At 35.8% G+C, this 20,210-nt stretch overlaps 1 long non-coding RNA gene across 1 annotated transcript; it reads left to right on the top strand.

The window, feature by feature from the left end:
• The first annotated feature begins 3,358 nt into the window (after positions 1-3,358).
• LOC139130221 (uncharacterized) lies at positions 3,359-7,827 on the top strand. The gene is made up of 4 exons (XR_011551820.1): positions 3,359-3,457; positions 4,771-4,807; positions 5,110-5,206; positions 5,627-7,827. It is a non-coding gene; the product is annotated as an uncharacterized lncRNA (long non-coding RNA).
• Positions 7,828-20,210: the final 12,383 nt, after the last annotated feature.

Here is a 20,210-nt window from a genome sequence, read left to right as displayed (position 1 = left end):
CGTGTACAAAGTCTATTTAACATTTTCGAGTTATATGTTCCTTTTTTTAAAAAGTATAGGCCTGTGATCTCTTAAAAGCCTTACATCAATGACCAACCAACAACCAACCAACCAATCAATAAGTCAGTCTATTTATTCGTCGATGTATCCATTAACCCCCAAAATAATCAAGCAACCAGTAAGTCAATCATTTAATCGCTCAATCAATCCATCCATCCATCCATCCATCCATCCATCTATCGATTCATCTATCCATTAATCGGTCATTCAATCAGGCAGTCACCAGTCAGTCAATCAGTCAGTTGGTCAGTCAGTCGGTTAATCAATCAATCAATCAGTCAATCGATCATTTACATTTTTTAAAGTTTTATCACATAGTCAGTATATATTATGTCGATACGATAAACAACCCAGAAAGTTATATTGGGAAGTTGACTAAGAGTTGTATATGTAGCAACGCAAATAAGAGCCAACCAAGTTATTGCATTTGTAAATCACAAGGAAACGCCATTTTCCTTATTAAATCTGCCATCATAAATATTTACCTGCTTGAGCCTTTAGGAATGGAAGGTTATGTAAATTCTCGTAGGACCACAGACCAACACATAAAATAAATATATATGAAAGGCGATATATACAATTACTATTGAGTTCTAAAAATTTGATAGTCAAGTTTTGATGTCATGTTTCCGAGGAATATCGCGAAAAGTTGAAACTGATTTTGCGAAGTTCAGTTGTTGTAATGTTTATGTTTTTCCTTGTCACTTGTTTTGTTTAGAAAATACACCGTTTTGTTCTTACCCGATAAGGCAATTGATATGTTAGTTCTCAACTTTCTAAACTTATGTATGACCGTCAAAAGTTTATGTCGTTATACAATCATATTTAATATACGTCTGTTAATAAGGATCTAAAATATCCAAGGGCGCACCTAGTACATCTCAATTGATCCTGGCCTGGTATAACTCTAATCAAGCTAGCAATGCTATGAGGAATCCATTGCGCTCAGATTGCCCTGACCCAAGCGCGATTGAAAGCCACAGCATTGCCAGTCGTCTTTTCTGTGCCATGCCTGTAGGGATACAAACAAGTGCCACTACAAACAAAACGTACTGAAAAAAAACGATTTTCAAGCTATTGGAGAAAAAGTCACTTTTACAGCTCGGCCACCCCACAGGTAAACTGGCGTGGATATGTGTGAATGCCTCACTGTAAATATCTGGCACATCCATTTTTGACGACATTTAGAGAGCAGTTATCATATCTTCTAATCAGTACGCAGAACGTGTCACTGATAGCCAGACTGAACCCTGTGTAATTTCTATGAAGCAGAAAGACTTTCTTTAGAGAACAAGAACATCGATTGTTCCTACCTATTATGCAGATGTAATTTGGTCTATCAAGATTATCATTGTGAATGTGAGCTTTGTTGCATTTCCAGTAGAGGTGTCTCGCATTTTGTAGAATAAAATACATAAAAAGGTATATTTTGAATGAGTAATGGCGCTGTTATTTGGCCTTTGTCTATAGAAATTCAGAATTCACTCAATAAATAATCCATATGACACCCTCTTTGCATATCAATTTTTGTAATGCCTTTGTAATCACATAATTGTTAATTTCTATTTGTTATTAACTCGTACATAAACGACGACTATATAAGTTGATTTCAAGCACTATGTTTACAAAGGATAATTGATCGCTGTCATATTTTCAACCGCTATTCGTAGATGGGGATTCCCCATTAAACAGGTGTTTCCGGTTATTGATCGCAGACGTCATGTCATCGCTATTTTTAGACGGGGATTCCCCGTCCAACAGCCTATGAACGGCCTTACAATCACAAACTGCATTTGTTATTTATTGTGATATCGGACTATAAAAAATGCCTAGGGGTATATTCCAACAAACCTAATCTAGAGTTTTACATGATTTGATATTCTAAAAAAGATTAACTTACACTGAGAAAACATGGCGCAGACACTGTTGTGTAATCCAAAGTGCAGAATATATGGTGTCAATCGGATTTTAACTCACAACATTCGGCAGCCAGAAATATGTCAACAAGAATGTCGACCAAAGCAACAAAATTGAAGTGAGCCACAGTTGCATTTAACATAGGAAGTCATTAGGAAATCAATAATAAGGGGGTAATCGCCAAAAACAAACCGTAACGACCATGACCGTATGATGTACACAGTGAACATTATGTAAAGTAAATTGTGATCACGATATATATATATATATATTATATATATATATATATATATATATATATATATATATATATATATATATATATATATATATATATATATATAATATATATATATATATACTGCAGATATCCTTGAGGATATTGCAGTGCTTGATGCCAAAAGCAGAGCGACATAAATAATAACAATGTACTTCAAGTACAAATAGTTGTCGGTTACTTAAGATTCATGCTTCTAGCAACTTGATGCTATTTTATTTATTGACAATGATACAACAAAGTTTTGGCTCTTGTTACTGAGAGACCAAAGTTCAGTGCTTTTCTCCCCGAATTTCAAAGTTTTGCCGCTTCTATTGAAAGAATATAATATGTTGTGTTCTCTGCTTGTTTGACTTTCAAGTTTTCTCCTTTTTTGTGAAATAAAAGTTAGGATTTGTGATCTACGTGTATTGCTTCAGCGTTTTGTTTTCCGTGGGCGAGTGAATGAGCTCGAGCGAAGATGATGACCTCATACAATTTACATATGAATAGACGTGTGTTAGCCAAGCCAATCCGAGACCTCATACAGAAACGTAATGGCGGCGAATCACTGGGATTTTCTTATGTAATATTAGTGCACTTCGCGATGCATTTTGCTAAATTAGAAGAATATATGTATTAATAACCGAACCCCATGAACTTGCCCATCATTTTGAGGGATACTGAAGTTATTTTTACTCGTGATACGGCATATCTTGCTGTAATTTTCACTCGCTTCGCTCTTCAGTATCCCTCAAAATGCTGTGCGAGCTCATGGGGTTCTGTCATATTATTTACATAACTCCATAAGGATCGCAGAGCTTACAATAATAATGATTGAGCAACCTGCCACGACAGACCACTGAGCTATTCTATTCTCTACCTGCTTTACGGTAGTTCGCTGTCAGTTTCTGTACACGGATGAGATGCTAACACTCAATGGCCGCATTTGCCAAATTCCATAACTTAACCATTACATTACCTGCAAGTTATGGTTCGAATATACGAATAGCATATTGTTTCAATTTTTCGAATGAAAATTAACTATATTTTGATTTTATGACACCCCTATCACACTGTGGTATAGCCGCTGTTTACAATGTACTGGGCCACGCAGTGACACGGTGAATATTATAAATTTAGACAAATAGGCAGCAACTTCAACAGAGCCTGATCACTCTTCAACGTCAAGGAAAGTCGAGGCAACGAGGACCCAAATACGAGGTAATGTTATTTCTTATTACTCTCTGAGGCTATCGAAACATACACATTGAATTTTTTACGTGATATTTTGCAATGCACCCCAAATTATTATCGTTTTTTGGTCATTGAATTTTAATGTGAAAACATGATTTTGCGTTTATAATTATGAAAATGTAATTATAATTTTAATGTCCTGCCTTTTACATTATTCTCAAAAGTTTAATTGATTTTACAAAATCAATGAAAATGTCAACTTTGACTTCCGTGTAGAGTGTGGAAAATATTCATTTACTTCTCTGACATACATTTTGCATCGTAGTTGTTGTATGCACTGCAGCAGCTTTGAATGCAACGGCCCTGGACGTTAGTGACAAATAGAGAAGTATATTTCAAGTACTTAGTTGATTGCAGGTTACATTTCGAAATTCATCGCTATTTTTAGATGGGTATTTCCCGGTTAACAAGTAATCACGTACCTCCGAAATGCACAGAACAGGGGCAGGAGAACCGTCATAGATAGGCCTATCGTATCGGGGTTATTGGGCAGCTCGTATTTTTGAAAGCAGTCACACTCAGAATTTACAAGATTTGAGGTATTTAATCAGTGTACAAGAGTTTGTCATATGTTAGCAATTCCCAATACTGTAAACTACTTTTTATTATTATTTGGGTTGCTGCCAAACGGCCGAAAAATATTTGTCAATAGTTTCTTTGTCAGTCGACAAATTTTCCTTGTGATAAAATATTTTACAGAGACCATACAATATAAGGAATTACTTTTAAAAAATGACATCAAACAGTTACCTTTTACTGCAGCTTTTGATTATCAACATTGGAGACGGCATGCATTCTTTGATTAGCAATCCCTCTTGATTTAAGTTGAAGACTGCATTAACACTCTGTATCTGTCTTGTCTTGAGGAAATGGTGACATCTATCTGTGAGTGGTATCCACACTCCAATGCAGAAACGTAACTGAAGTTTTACTTTGTTTTATCTGGTGCCGTGTAATACAAGACACGTGCATGCTGTGCTGAATATGACACGATACCAGTACATTAAAAGCAAATCCACCGATCGCATTCAATGAGACCTGAAAATAGCAATACTATATTCGCACAGTCTCGTACATTAGGAGCATTCGCCAGCAACTACTTGAAGTTAATGTTAACTTTTTTAGCGAAGGCATTTCGCATTTTCTGTTTTCTTAATAATGGAACAACAACAGTACTGATGTTGAAAACACGACATCATTGGACATTATTCAACGGCCTAGTTGAAATTGTCATTTTCAATGTTTACCTTTGTCATATCCTACAGCATACAGAGATACAGGAAAATGGAAGCGTCATATGAATATCCAATAATTTTTGTAAGTCAAACTTATAATAGAGTAAAGATCATATCGATAAATCTTACTACGATAAACTTCACTATTGTTAACTAAAATGATCGCATTCGGAGAACGGAATTATTGTAAGCAGACGAAATATGCTAATGAATCGAATCTCCTCAAGCAATCCTCAATTGTTTACCGGTTGTTTAATAAGAAATCATTAGACGTACATTAGGTAAAGTCGATATGTACTATATGTTATTTATTGCGTCATTTAATCTCTAGGAAATGCAATTTACTGTATTCAATCTGCTCTCAAAATATTTTATGTTTTCCAGAACAATGGATTTTTTTATCATCCGACTCTCACGTCGCCTTATGCGATGCGAAGATTACAATGGAAGAAGCCAAAATTACATTTCCCACATCGTTTCAGTACGTATCTGTTTATGTTACCATCTTTTTCTGGAGTTACCATTATCATCATAATTGAAACACAGAAAGTGTTTTGCATAAAAGCAAAATAATATTGGCATCAGCATATGGGAATATCAAAATCATGATCGTTGGCTATTTTAAATACTGCAAATTTCACCAGAATTTAATATAGTAAAAGTACTACCATTTCTATGTCAACTTCTTATACGAAGGAGTTCACGTTATCACTGTCACGTTATCTTTTGTTTTCCACTCACAACTTTGTGTCGATACAATTTTAATTCGAACCGTTGCAAAAACATAAAAAACCTCGTGTGTAGGGTTTTAAAATGAGGCAGATACTGTTATAACAAACGTAGACTGGTGATATCAGCCACACGATGTAACACATATTTTTTGCATGATCTTTCTTAACAGAGTACCACAACTTTCCACGTGTATATGCCGGTAGAGTGCCGTACGAAGAAACACTTCGATTACGTCGCCATGAGAGAAGAAATGCAGGAAATATTCAACATTTCCCCAATGCAAAGATTTTTGCATTTTGAAAACTTACTTAGCCGTGATAATTTAAGTATTATAGAAAATTTATACTCTCAGATAGTAACAAAATAAAACAAAAAATCAAGAAAAATATGTTTCCATAGTAACCAGAGCTCCGCTGCAGCCCTTGGTGTAATCAACCAACGTGCATCGGCATCACGTATTGAATCACACATCCAGTGTTATTACATATACATAATTCATGTCCTGTTGACATCTCGCGACAACAATGTTCATATGATGGTAGGCACGTATCGACAGTTTACGAAACTGGAAATTCCACGCATATTGTGCAATCTGTGTGATGAATTTCAAATGTACGTCCTGGAATGGAATAGTCAATAATGGGCACTCAACCAGCAGTTTCTCTTGACAAAAGTTCAACGAGTTGACTGCAAATTACAACAAGCTGACTACAACAAAGGCTGCTGGTTGACCTACTTTTATAAAGTTTGTTAAAAGGCCTGTTCAACCTAGTGTTTACACATTTTGTGTGTACCGTTATCGTTTACTTATCGTTTATCGATTATTTTTCAAAACTTGAGTTTGTGTTGTAAATTGCATTTCTGAGTAGTATTCTTGGTATATAAAATATCTAATAAAAATCTCTATTTCCCCGATTGTTCGCAGTATAAGCATCAGACAAGTGTCATGATGTAACTATGTTTATTAATTATGATAAGACGACAGAGTAGAAAATATACAGATTGACGGAAGAGACCATTGACATTGTTTTGAATTAAAGATTAAACATATTTACTCAAGTACAGCAACAGAAAGTAGACATCTTAGTACTATTGATTTCAATGCTGCTTTACATAATGATATGTACTTTGTGTTGCACCATTACTTAAGCCTAGCTTGCGGATCATTCAAATCCACTTCTGTTTAACTGAAAAAGAGGGAGTTTGCTTGAAAACTATATTCTCTGTTATTTTCCAATATAAGTTATGATAATCATTTTGAACGTTTTTTTGGTCTTTAAATAACATTCTCTTGTTAGATTTCATGTAGCTTTATGCATATATAACGCCAGTAGATCAGCTACAAAGCTCAAAGTCTTTGTTACACATTAAATAATGCTTCCCCCATTTCACAAAGGTAAAGTTGGTTGACAGAGCATGAAATAAATAACGAAAGATTCAAAATATCTGTTGGACTCCTGTGTCTTTGATTAATCATCATTGACCTTACGGGGTATTAATTGATATTGCAATTTGGACTTGAATTTCAAACTGAAATGGTAGAGACTACTTTTATCGCAATTTTGAACCAATGACCTAGAAATTATTTAAAATAGGTGTTACCAAAATGATACAGACATGATACGGAAAACGACAAGTAAAGAGAAAAGTATTCAAATAACTATTTAAATTAACGAACAAACTTTTCCGGGTGGTAGCAGGGGGATGATAACGCGAGTGATTACATATTCAAATTTGGAGACGCCAGGGTCCGCGTCACAGTCTGTCGATTGTTTTCGTGTTAACTAGAATAATAACGTACAGCATATTGCAGCTGTGCTACTTCAGTTTTGCTTGTTCAAGTTGCCCAAACAAAATGCTTACTTGCCTTTTGCAGAGATGTCCCTGAAAGCTAAATTGAAGTACAAACATGACAAATGAGCATCGTGCATAATATTAAGGCGCGCATAAAAATGATTTGATGATGCCGCAAACATCAAAGAGTACCATGAGAAATACGAGAAAATCTTTAAAATATTTGAGGGCATAGGAGCCGTGCTGAATGAGATTGCTCCTCCTTCCCGGTTGTCATCACTCCTTAGCACAATTTTTTGTGAGTACAGCGAGTCCAAGGGTGCCTCTAATTTAAACCTAGCTTATCAACAGCTACATCACTCGTCTTACTCTTGGATCGGCACTAAGAATTTCTCCCGAGACAACTGGCAACAGTTCTGATTACAGGGGTAATCATTAGAAGGACAATTTCAAGGGAGATTATGTCGAGAATCCCGTAAGAAGAATACTCCAGGACATACCAAGTTACAAAGGAGAGTCTTATCGTTTGAAGTTCTGTGCCCTGTTGAATAAATATAAGCCATATGCATCGATAGTAGTTTTTTGCTCGGATGCTATAATTGGGGGAGAGTCCTTATCTTATGAGGACAAGCGAAAAACTCAGCAACGCACACAGGAACTTTGGGAGAACTATACATCTGATTCTGCACAAATTTTGTTGTTGAAAGTTCATATCATTCATGTAGGGGAAGTGTTTAGTATGAAAATAGTTCACCCAGTTGTTGCAGATGAAGTACTGAAACAAATTAAAGAGACACATTGTAAAACTTGTGAGTTAAACAAATATGCATCAACTGCTAAAATTTAGGCGCCTTCTAGATCTAGCTCTAAAGCGCCTTCTATCTAAAGTGCTTGTGATCTTCAAACATTGATATGTGTAAATTTGGCATTATCAACGTTTTGCAAATGGAATGTTCCATTGCCATCCTTAACCCTTTCCCACCATGGTTTGTTCCAAATCCATTGTTTTCTATGGTAAAGTTGGACCTGTATACAGGGAACTGGGGGTGAAAGGGTTAAAGAAGTGATTGATACGTACTTTATTCATTATGAATTCGATTTCCGAATAAATCATTTTAGAAACGATTCCTTGAATAGCTATTCCATTTTTTGTTTGCAGAAGTTAAAGTATCATGACCTGGCCTCTAATATACCATAATGACTAAGAAAACTTATCATCACTAAAAAAAAATACTTTTTACATACAAAAGAAATTGAAGAATGCGACTAGGAGCCAGAATTTCGAGCCCTGAAAATTTTAGAATTCTTTCCTTGTCTACAAGTTATGGGACTCATTTTAAAGATCTTGGAGTAAGGAAAACTTTTCACTGTCCTATATTTTCGAAAATTGACACTTCCATTTGTCTCCACAGAGTTAACACAGAGATGACGGCAATTCTGAATATCAGATATTGACAATGTTAGGATCTGTGTTTATCTGACATTAAAGTTTACCCGGAGACCCTCGATTTTTATTCTTGATTTGGTAAGAGAATGGTTTATCGTTTCATTTAGGAAAGTTTGAGTAAAAATTGAAACCTTTCTCTTTTGAGACGCATACTACTACCCTCAGCGCAACGATAACCTCAAATTGGTTTAGACCAAGGACTAAAGACGACACAGAGTAAGAAAGTAGAATAGTTTTCAAAATTTCAGTGTCAGTAATCCTACCACAATCACACTTATTGCTATGCGATATGAAAAGACATGACCTTGTAAATCCGAAAACGATGATGAATTAATATTAAAGCTTACTCTTGAGGGCACGGTTGTATAGTACTGTACAATTTGTGCATGGAAGATGTACAGGGACCTCTTTCATCTCATGTAGTCTCCAAGGCTGTCACGGCAATGTGACACTGCAATATCGCGCATGGGTTTCATCGAGTAAATTTTTTCAAGGGGAATAGCCGTTCGTTTGAGTTAATGATCACCAATAAAATTAATAAAACAAAATTGAAACATTTGTTGAAGTGATATTTGAGATTCATATGCCAACATGCAATTTTATTCAATTTTGTTCCAAAGGACCCATTTCCATAAAGACAGTTTTGTAACGTTTATTTGTCATGGTAATACTTAATAAACTACATTTTCCGAGGTTTGTTGCCATATTATATGCATTTTAATGGAGTTATTTTGAATTTTATTGTGTGCCAGGAAGATCATTGGTGAACTTCATTTTATTGTACATAGAATTATATGTCACTACAAAGCTGCACTGGCCACAAAATTATTAAGTACATGTTTCGGTATGGTCTTCTATGACTGATCGAACTGAAGAAACAAAACCTATAGACGCTAACGACAAATTCCAATACCTGATAAGTCTGCGCAAGCGCAATACAAACTACCCTTTGACCCCGCCTTTGAAATGTGTTAGTCATCGGCGGGTTTTCCCCATCCTACTTTTTTGTTCCCGAGAGTTGAATGACTATCTCTGACCCTGCGCATTGAGCAAGGGCTAGAATTGCCATTCGTCCTTTCTAACGGTCACGTAATTGCTAATTAAACACGTTAAGTGCAACATTACGTTTAATTGCTCTGTAAAATTGAAATACGCTCTAATCTTGTTTTGATGTCGATGACTCGAAAGAATCAACGTATTTTACAACGACGTCAAGATTTCGACTTTCGACTTCGAATTCTTCAACACTAATTGCTTTTCGGATAATTTAATGAACGATCACAGTGGTTACACAACTCACTGATAGAAATATTATGACATTGCCGTACGGAATATCTTCTTAAATTTCTTTTTCCTTTCTGCCGGAACGTTCTGTGCTTCACAAAGTAAGATCTTTTGCACGGAGAACTATTTCAATGACACGTATATTAAATAAATTATGTTATGAGATCACATGAGATCCGATCACGTCGCGTACAAGCCATAGATAGAACAACGGTTCGGATCGACCTTAAGACCGATTGCGGGTGTGTCAGTAACGTTTGAGCTGCAATCTTGCGTTTCAAGGCGTTCCGATGGGGGACGAAACAGGCGAGTGACCCTAAGATATCGAAATTTTCTTATACAAGAAAATCCTTTGCGTTGCTGTTTGTCCAGAGATGACTATACGCAAAGTACCAAATTTGCATGTCCGCATTCGGTGAAATACTGAGTTTCTTCCGAGTAACGACCATTCTGTAAACGACGACCTCACGTTGTCTTTTATTATCCTTCAGCGTCATTTTATCGTCGCATGTCCATCAAAATCAATGAGTTCCTCAATTCATGTCTTGGCATGGGAGAGTGTAAAATTTATCATAATGCATGCGCAGATACAACTGCGTTCGCCTTAATTGCAAGAGTGAAAGTGAAAGTAATATTTAGTGGTGAATAATTTTGCTGTCGATGGGATAATTGATTCTTTAATTGTACGTGACAGTCTGGGATGATAAATTTATTACACTTTTCTGTAGCCCAAGCTGTAAATACACACATAAGGCCTGAGAGAACAATAAAACTGTTGAAGGAAAATAAATCAGAGATATAACTTCACATGTAATCTATTTTCCCGGAACATCTACCATATATATAATTTAAATGAAGCAAATATTTAAGTAAATATTAAACGCCACGCGCACACTGGTATACACGAAATTTGGGTAAAATGTGCGATATTGGACTCCCGGGCGCGCGACTGCTATTTAAAGCGACTTGCACTCAAATCGATAGCCGCCGGCGAAGGGGTCATATCTATTTTATCATGTCAACATTTGTATTTACTAGGCTAAATAGTTGTTTCCACTGTAGTTTGATCACAAAAAACGGAGAAAGTAGAGTTTGATAAAGCAATCTTCATCGTACGGAAAATTCGGCGCCCTAGACCAAGCGTTGATGCGAAAGATTCACAGAAGGCTTCTAGGATATGGCAGCTAAAGCAGCTGACAAAGAGTGTCAGCGCTGAGTTAGCGGAGAGCAAACCAAATGTTCTGGTGCTATATTGCCCTAAATCCATCTATTTAATGATTTCAGTAATTTTAACGCCAATTTGTTGTTTGGATATCGAAATGCTCTGTGTCCGCAATCTTCTTTGAGAGTTACGTTAGCGCAGTAAACGTGCTATGTCGCCTCTTGTCAACATTTTAATGCTCGATCGAGGACGATCACTCAATATTTCATTCAGCCCCTTCCCGCCCTCCTGTTTTTGGTGCTAAACTACAGATGAAACAATTTTGTTTATGCCATAAACACAAATAATTCTTTAACATGACATAATACTAAAATAGCAATAACCCCCCCCCCCCCCGCAGCGAGTACTCAGTATACGCTCAATACGAGTATAATTGTGTCTATATGGCACTCGCCTAGGCTCGTATAATATGTAGTTGCTCCCAAATCACGAGTATACCCGTTTGGGCGGTGTGAATACCTAAATGAAATTGCAATAATGATTTATTTTGTTTGTGGTCGTTTTTTATTGTCAGAACTAGAAATTCAGTTGATTCCGACAGAAAATCGACCACGTCACTTTGCCAGAGCCATATTCCTCTTTCTTGGATATTCCGAATGGAAGAACAAACGGCGCTGTGTAAGACACTATGAAGTAGCAGAGGGAAATGAAGCCTGCGACATTTGTCGCGACCTGTCACAGTGTATCAGCTTACGAACTTACGGAACCAATTTGCGAGTCGACGACCACGACGCTCGCCAAGACATGTCACAAGGTATCGTCCGACAAGGTTAGTCATAGTTTATATTTGCCATATGACCTTCGCCATATTTTGTCGCTGACGTGTCACCGTTGTTACTCAAAATATCTCAGAATATAATACAGACAGTAACATCCCTTTCATCGTTTCCAGAAACTTTGATGAGGATAGAATCAACGAAACGAAAGCGATTAATTCCTGTGTAATCCTTGAGAACCTTTCATGGTGTGGCCGATAACACTGCACCATGTTTTCAAGACATGCATTGCAATGTTAACATGCCAGCTGTACCCAACGCATGGCCTAAACCCTGATCAGACACGAAATTCCTACAGATTGCTAACGGCTCGAAACAATATATTAAAACACACTAAGCCAAATAGCGCATGTCACTAAAATGTGTCCTCTTCTTGTTTATTTTAGGTGACGGACCCGTACTGAGGAGCCCTCGAAGATATGGTGCACTGGCCTGGCTATCGCTGTTAGTTGCCCTGCATTTATTGAACTGTATTCAAAAGTTCGTATTCCGATGGATGCAGAAAGAAGAAATCTTGTATCTATTGTCATTTCTCTCATTCTTTGTTCCACGCTTTTTTATTCTTTGTATTCTCCATTTACCCAGACTGTCAAAGTGCGTATCCATGGCTACGGGCACACTCCATGCACTATCGGACGACTTTGTATGCCACTCACTTAAGCAAGCGCGTTTTTTTGTGATTGATTATTTGTTTTTTGGCGTGCCACTGACGGTGTTAGTGTTACTGATTGTTGCGTTTGAAGTCAGTATTCCCATAACAAGTGGATGTATTATAGACGGCTGGGGTTTCGTGGCATTTGTGGTACAAACAGGTGGTATCATTTTATTTTCAATATTTTGGTTTTTAATATTGGGGTTGCGAAGGTCAGTGGAGGTAGATTGTAACAGAATGATAAAGTTTCTAAATGATCAATGGCAAGACCAGTCTCTTTGTTCTAGAAGAATTTTTGAAAGTTACATATACTTTACAAGGCTGAACAATGTCGTGTCTGTGTGTATGGTAGTCACAATTGCATTAAATATATTTCAAATCTTTTGTCATATGTATTGGAACTATAATATTTTTGTTCATTACAGTGACAATCCACAGGCTATTTTGATAAATGTGATAATGTGGTTTGTGATACTTATATATTTCGCTTTACCATTTTATTCTGTTGGTTTGCATACCAATGTCGGTCACATCTGGGACGCCCTCATCGTCAAGATCGATAGTGAATTCGATTGGGATTCCCACATCGCGAAATCAGTCAGACGCCTTAAACCCACATCAAGTTTGGACAACCTCATGATAGGGCTTGCAGTTATTAGTGTCTTCTTTGCTGTGAATTTTCCGACACAGTGTGACCAGTACTGGAGAGAAGACTCCATATGTTCAATACCAAATGCAACATATTTCAATGCAACAATTTATCAGTGACCTGATAAGGATATTGCCAGATATAGGCTGTCAACCATTAACGCGATATATTTAAAAGCTCAATAAGCAGCCAACGTTTACAGGGTACATTAAATATTTTCGAGTTTTTTGTTCCATTTAAACAATTTATCATGGTGACCTCCTGATAAGCTTTTAAATACGTTAAATATGAAGTGTATTCAACAAGTAAATAGTGAGTGGGGGCTATAAGTGCACAATGTGTTGTTGACGGATGGATTTTATTCTTGACATGATTTCCTTTTCTAATAAATATTGGCTATTACATACAATATGTTTCGGTATTAACAAGGTATGAAAAACAAGAAAATAGGAAAACCTTAACATTTATCATTCAATATATAATTAAATCAACTAGATATTTATACAGTAAAAATATATCAATTACGAAAAGTAGAATTCAGCCTTGAGTGATAGTTTGTCTTTTTGGAGTGATGTAGATTTTATATTATACCAGGTGGATTGTTGTGTTTAATGACACACTGTTCTAAGTAGATGGAAAGTTAATATAAACTTTTAAACCGCGTTAATTTTAAATAAAGTATGCATTGAGTTTACCACTAAATTCTTGTGTGATTTTTTTTTTATTTCACTCAAAAATATTCCTGTGCTTCAATGTCCTCCCCGCTATTGCGATTTGTAGTATGATCATCACGAAGGGCCCTATTAATGGATAAAAGATTTCCAACGGGAGCATTCTGATTGATAAATTGCCAGTGTGTAGTTTTTTGTTTTTGTTTTTTTTTTGGGGGGGAAGTGGGTTGAGCCCGACAATACGAATTTTACTATCAATATCCATTGATGACAACGTTTCAGTTTTGTTCGCCTGACGTTCGAAAGACTTGTCAAATCTTCTGGACTTAAATATATATTTATTTTTGTCAATCGATGATACAAGTGTAATGTCGTAAAGAATCTATCTTTATCGTACATATAAAGTACAGTAATTGAGAAACTCGCAGTGCCATAAGTGATGTTAAGGGGTAAAAAATGATGAATGTATTCATGATAGAAAACTTGAGGAAATCAGATCGACAAAACCAAATGACAAATTCCTTTGTTATTTTTATTACGCATAATTTATTTATTTTTATTTACGCTGAACAGTTAAATTTTTATACGCATTCTCGGAAGATCTATTGCGTCACTATACAACACGCATGAATGCTTATAACATTTAAATTTCATCCTCACTGATACATATCCTCATCTCAATAAAGTGTACCATTTCGGTCAACAGGGGGGTTATTGAATGTTATTCAATCAATTAATCTTTAGTACACAACATGATACTTTCAAGTATATTATAACACAAAATAGGTGGTCATTAATATTATAAAGCATGCACAACTTTAAGATGCCAGAAAATATGTCTCTTGCCTTTCATACTACATATTCGGAAAGCTCTGTGACCTTGAAAGTATGCAGGTGTCCTCATGCTTATATTTCCTGTTTCCTTTCTGGTTGTAACTCTGTACCAACTTTAAAACGACTGTATATCTTAGTGAATGAAGTAAAGTCATATTACTACGTGCCAGTATCTCAAATATTAATTGTCTTAAAACACGTAAGATTTTACACACACACACACACACACACACACACACGCGCACACACATATATATATAATATATATATATATATATATATATATATATATATATATATATATATATATATATAATTATATGTTTGTGCGTGTGTGTATGTAAACTCTCGAGTTGATATAACCTATGCAAAATCGATGACTGCCCTCGCCTTTAGTGTCTTTCATCATAGATTCAAAATACTATTTACGACGAACATTCGAAGTAAGACCGGGCACATAATTTTTACTTAGTTATTTATCTATTTAAATCATGCTCCAGGCCCATAGAAATATAGAAAAAAAATCAATAGAGTGGTCGTAGAAAGTACATATCTTCACACGCAAAAACAGAGAGTAGAAAAGTTGCTAGTAGATAATATTGCTCAAAAGCACTGACCACAATCTATATAATATGTACAATCATAAATATTTTGGACGCATAAGTTTGTCCATAAATCTTGACGGGCATTTGATTTACTTACACGTGATAGTATCCTCGAAAAAGAGACTTCTAAATAGTTGCATTTAAAAGATATCCTACTGTAACTATTTTCAACGATGCCGTGTTCTATATGGCTTTTACTCATAAAATAATTTATATAATTAAGGTTGGACCAATAAAGTCAGAGAATCAAGATAATGGAAGTGCAAAAATATTGAGTGTTTAATGATAACAATATATTGTTGGACCATCTTGGACAGCGTTTAGTGGTTGACCAGATATCAGGAGAGTATTAGTCACCATCGACCACGCTACGCTGAGCAAATTTCACCCAAATATTCCCCCTAATGATAAAATTAAATCACGAGTTAGTGTGCCCCCCCCAGATTATAGTCATAATTGACCGCATATGGTTACTCATGATCTTTTGACGGCTGTTTTATATCAATACCAAATGTAGACGTCGAGATCTTATACAGACTTTTTATCGATTGCAAGGGAGCTCGTCTTGCTAGTTTTAATCTCTACTCGTGTATGTCTTACACAAATGTTCAAATGTAGCAAGCAGAGCGATATGTTTGGAACTGTCAAATTTATACAACATATGTAAAAAGAAATCAGCGGGTAGGGATCGTGCATGATTTACAATTGGAAGTGTCAATTATGCAATTTGTTTGTTTGTTTATTTTTCTTTTCACTACTTGTTTCGATCGCCGAGCTCATTGCTGGGTCAGCGGATATGTTGCGAGTATTATTAAATATGGGAAAAATGGGAAAAAAGATCTTGCTGTAAAGCTTTGTACACATTTCTTGTCGAATGGGAAAGTAAAGTAATCAGACACTCTAGCCATATGAAAGCTTATACGTAATTTGAAAATTATGGTGCAAAACGCCATAAGCGTCATGTATTTTGCGTCGTCATTTTGCTTGCAGATGTGTTGTTTGTACTGTCCTTGGAATAAGAATTATTTTCCTGCAAAGTAAAACATTCCTGATATCACAAACATGTAAATAGTCATGATAAACAGTTAAAAGCAGTTAAAATGATCAAATAGTTAAATATAATTAGCAATAACAGTACCAGCAAAGACAAAAACTATCATAATCACCAGCTTCCTCGATAATGCTTTAATCGTTTATGTTATTAAGTATGTTGAAACATATTGCATAATTACATGAAGTAACAAAGATTCCTTTCTGTACCTAGCATTTTACACTTAAGTTCCTCAACTCCTGGTGCATGGATTGCAGGGATGGGCGTAAAATTGGACGCCATTTCCAACATGACAACATCATTTCATATCTGTTTGAGTAATACGCAAAATGTTACTAGACCTATTCCCGGTTATCCCACAATGCATCGCCGTGGATGTATCAAACAGTATACACACACAAAACAACAAAAACATACTGATTGTGTGTTGTACAACAAATTATTACAGAAATGACACAAATTTGCAGTTCCAAAAAGTGGCTCTTGTATTTTGTATCCATGCGCGACGAAAATATAGATCAGGAAGCAACCTGCCATAGTGTTCTATGAGTAACATACCCTGATATACCCTGCGGGGAATAAGTAACGTACACTTTGTATACTCTAGAGGGCACTGCAACATGGAACCGGTAAAGAACTATTTTCGATAGAAAAATATTTATAATGCAGTAATATTCAAATACAGCCATATCTATTTATATGTATTTCTTACATGCTTTCACAACAATATGGCTGACCATACGATGTCCTTTTTCTAGCAGTGCTAAGAGATCACTTTGGGGTGTATTTTTGTAAGGATGTCGACCTACAATGTAAAAGAAATAGCAAGAGGGATACGTTATCATTCTTGCCATTCAAACGATTTTTCTGGTGGGTCTGTTAATAAAATCAATTGCATGAAGAGTTCTATTACGAGAAGGTTGTTTTTAAATTTCGTGATAGTTATATCTCTAAAGTTCAATTATCAAAAGGTTTAGTTCACATATCGAGGAACATTTTGAGAGACGCTATCGTAACACACTAAAGGGAAGAATACGCCAGATGTTTATTATTATTATTATTATTATTATTATTATTATTAATCCTATATAACTACTCTCTTTTTTGTCTAAACGTGGGTTAATTCAAGTTTCTTGACCCTATTCAATTGGAGTACGGCAATACGGCTAACTCGCCTGCCTCATCACGGATTTTTCCCCCTTTACACGAACATGACGAATTTTGAATATTTCGTGCTAATGTTCAGGTCCTTTAAATTTCTCCGACGTTCTAATGTATTCTAATGCGAATAATTTACTTAGAGGATATCTAACAAAAAATAAAGGGGCCATTCTTCGACAAGTTGTGACTGCAAGGTCTGCAGATTATCTTGGTTGTGAAACAGACGGCAAAGATAAGCCATACTGCCGCAAACATTGCGACCACCATGTTTAATATTACATAAAACATGCATTTAATGTTTTGAATGTACTAATGTGATTCTTATAATCGATTGTTACCAAGAGAAAATATCTCCCAGAGAACAACGCCAAACGACCACACATCTGTCTTCAACGTGAAGGTTTTATGTGTCAACGATTCAGGTGCCATCCATTGGTATGGGATCATCTTTATGATAATTAAAAGAATAAATAGAAAGAAAAGCAAGGAAGAAAAAAGCAAGAAAGAAAATATGAAAGACAGAAAGAAAGAAAGAAAGAAAGAAAGAAAAGAAAGACAGAGAAGAAAGAGATAAAACAGAAAAGTAAAAACAAAAGAAAAGAAAGAAAGAGAAAGAACGAACTAAAAATCATGTAGTAAAATAAGATTTTAATTCTGTTTTGCATATTTACTTCTACGAGTGTAGCTTTACATTTTTGCTATAACTTTATTGCGCATACACGTTTTTGCCTCAAAATGAGTTCAGAAAGTGTTATTAATCGGCTAAATATTCATCGCGTGAACATACATTTATATATATATATGATAAGTTTCCTGCTATCACTTAGATTAAACACGTGAACTTGTTATTGTTGATCGTGATTATTAAATTATACACTTTTCCATTGATTTTCCATTTATGTACAGGACTTTGCAAATGCACGAAAATACGGCTGAAGCGACGAATCTTAATATCATATTTATTTTAGACTCAGCTTGAAGCAAAAGCATATCCAAAAGGTCAAACAAGATTTGAAATGATCGTATTCAATACAAATGATGTTGAACAGACAATAATTTCCTCAGTAAAGTAAATATTACTCTTCGTAAATAAACAATGAATGCACGATTAACCAACAAACTTCCTAACTGACATACTTAGAGAGTGGCTGAGTGGGAGCGCGACCGTGACTGATTGACGAGCCAAGTAAATAAATAAAGTAACCTCTTTACATTAATGAACGAATAATTACCCTGTTTGTTTCGAAAAACTGTTCGTCACTCATCACACCACTGGCGTAGCTGAAGTTCGATATCTTGCACATACCTCCTTCACATACCAACACATGTTCTGCCGCAAGATATCGATGAACAATCTATCATATGAGAAACAAACAAACAAACAAAGACATAGACAGACGGATAGGGAGATAAACAAAACTAGGGTCAAATAATCCTTTCCAGAAAAAACAGCTCTCGATTCAGTTTCTCTTCTCCTGAAGTGTTTGCCTTGTTACGATTTATCTGCCATTATACAGCTGAAAATTAGAATTTTATGACATAAGCTATCTGAGTTTTCACTTCATAATCTCTTATTGATTTTCTTTTGTAAATATAAATGGTATAGGCTTAGTATGCCATGAAATGACCATTTGGATGCCAACGAATCTGTTCATAAAATACGTGGAGTTTTAGTCTTCACATAAAGCACACTTCCTTATCTCATTACCTTGTTTCTTTGTAGATGTTTCGTCCCGCTAGCGACGTCTGCAGCAAACACCATCAGTTGTCTTATTGAGGACTCCTGCTTACCAGCTGCAAAGAATTGACGATTTTCTTCCAGGTGTGTCTTCAGATTACCATACGAAGCAAACTCCATGATTAAAGACACAGGACCTGCGTAATTTGAAACTTTTAGTAACGTTTCAAACGAAGTGTCATTTCAGGGAAAATGTTTCTTGCTATAATTCATTAACGATATTAAAGAAATGTTACGCATAAAGGAACTCAAATATTGCTAAATGACTAAATTACAGTATGCTTCTTCAACTTGTGTTTCTACATATTCCAATCTTTCTGTGTCAGTGATTGTCTGTTTGTGTAGATGTAATATCATTCTCACCTTCTTTGGTACAGTAGCCCAACATTTTTATCACATTTTCCACCCCGTGAAGTTTCTTCATCAGCTGTATTTCCTGTATCATATTGCTCCGAGTCGACGTCCCAGGATTCATTGGCTCTGTGTGAATGTATCCATAATTACAGTTAATGATTAAAGTTAATATTTACTTCAGCACATATATTATCACTTTCCGAACACAAACCATCCTATGATAAATTCAACTGTACTTTAATCTGCTCATTTCTTACCTATCTCAGTTTTAATGGCGACAACACTTTGTCCATCTTTACCATCTATAAACCAAGCCTCGCCTTTGACGATTCGATAGAATCTACTGATCCATAGGGTGTCTGTTATATGCAGGCGGTCTCGTGGAAATTCAAATACAAACTGTCCAGGTTTCGTGTAAGTCTGGGACGCCCTCCTGACGTCGAGGTCTGTATAAGCATCGGATGTCTGGAATGTGATGCAAAGAGATTGCCAGACTATAAACGCAATCCATAACG

Source organism: Ptychodera flava, chromosome 3 (assembly GCF_041260155.1).
Source record: "Ptychodera flava strain L36383 chromosome 3, AS_Pfla_20210202, whole genome shotgun sequence".
Taxonomy (NCBI): domain Eukaryota; kingdom Metazoa; phylum Hemichordata; class Enteropneusta; family Ptychoderidae; genus Ptychodera; species Ptychodera flava.
Note: the sequence above shows the minus strand (reverse complement) of the source record. Positions and strands in the feature narration are given on the sequence as shown.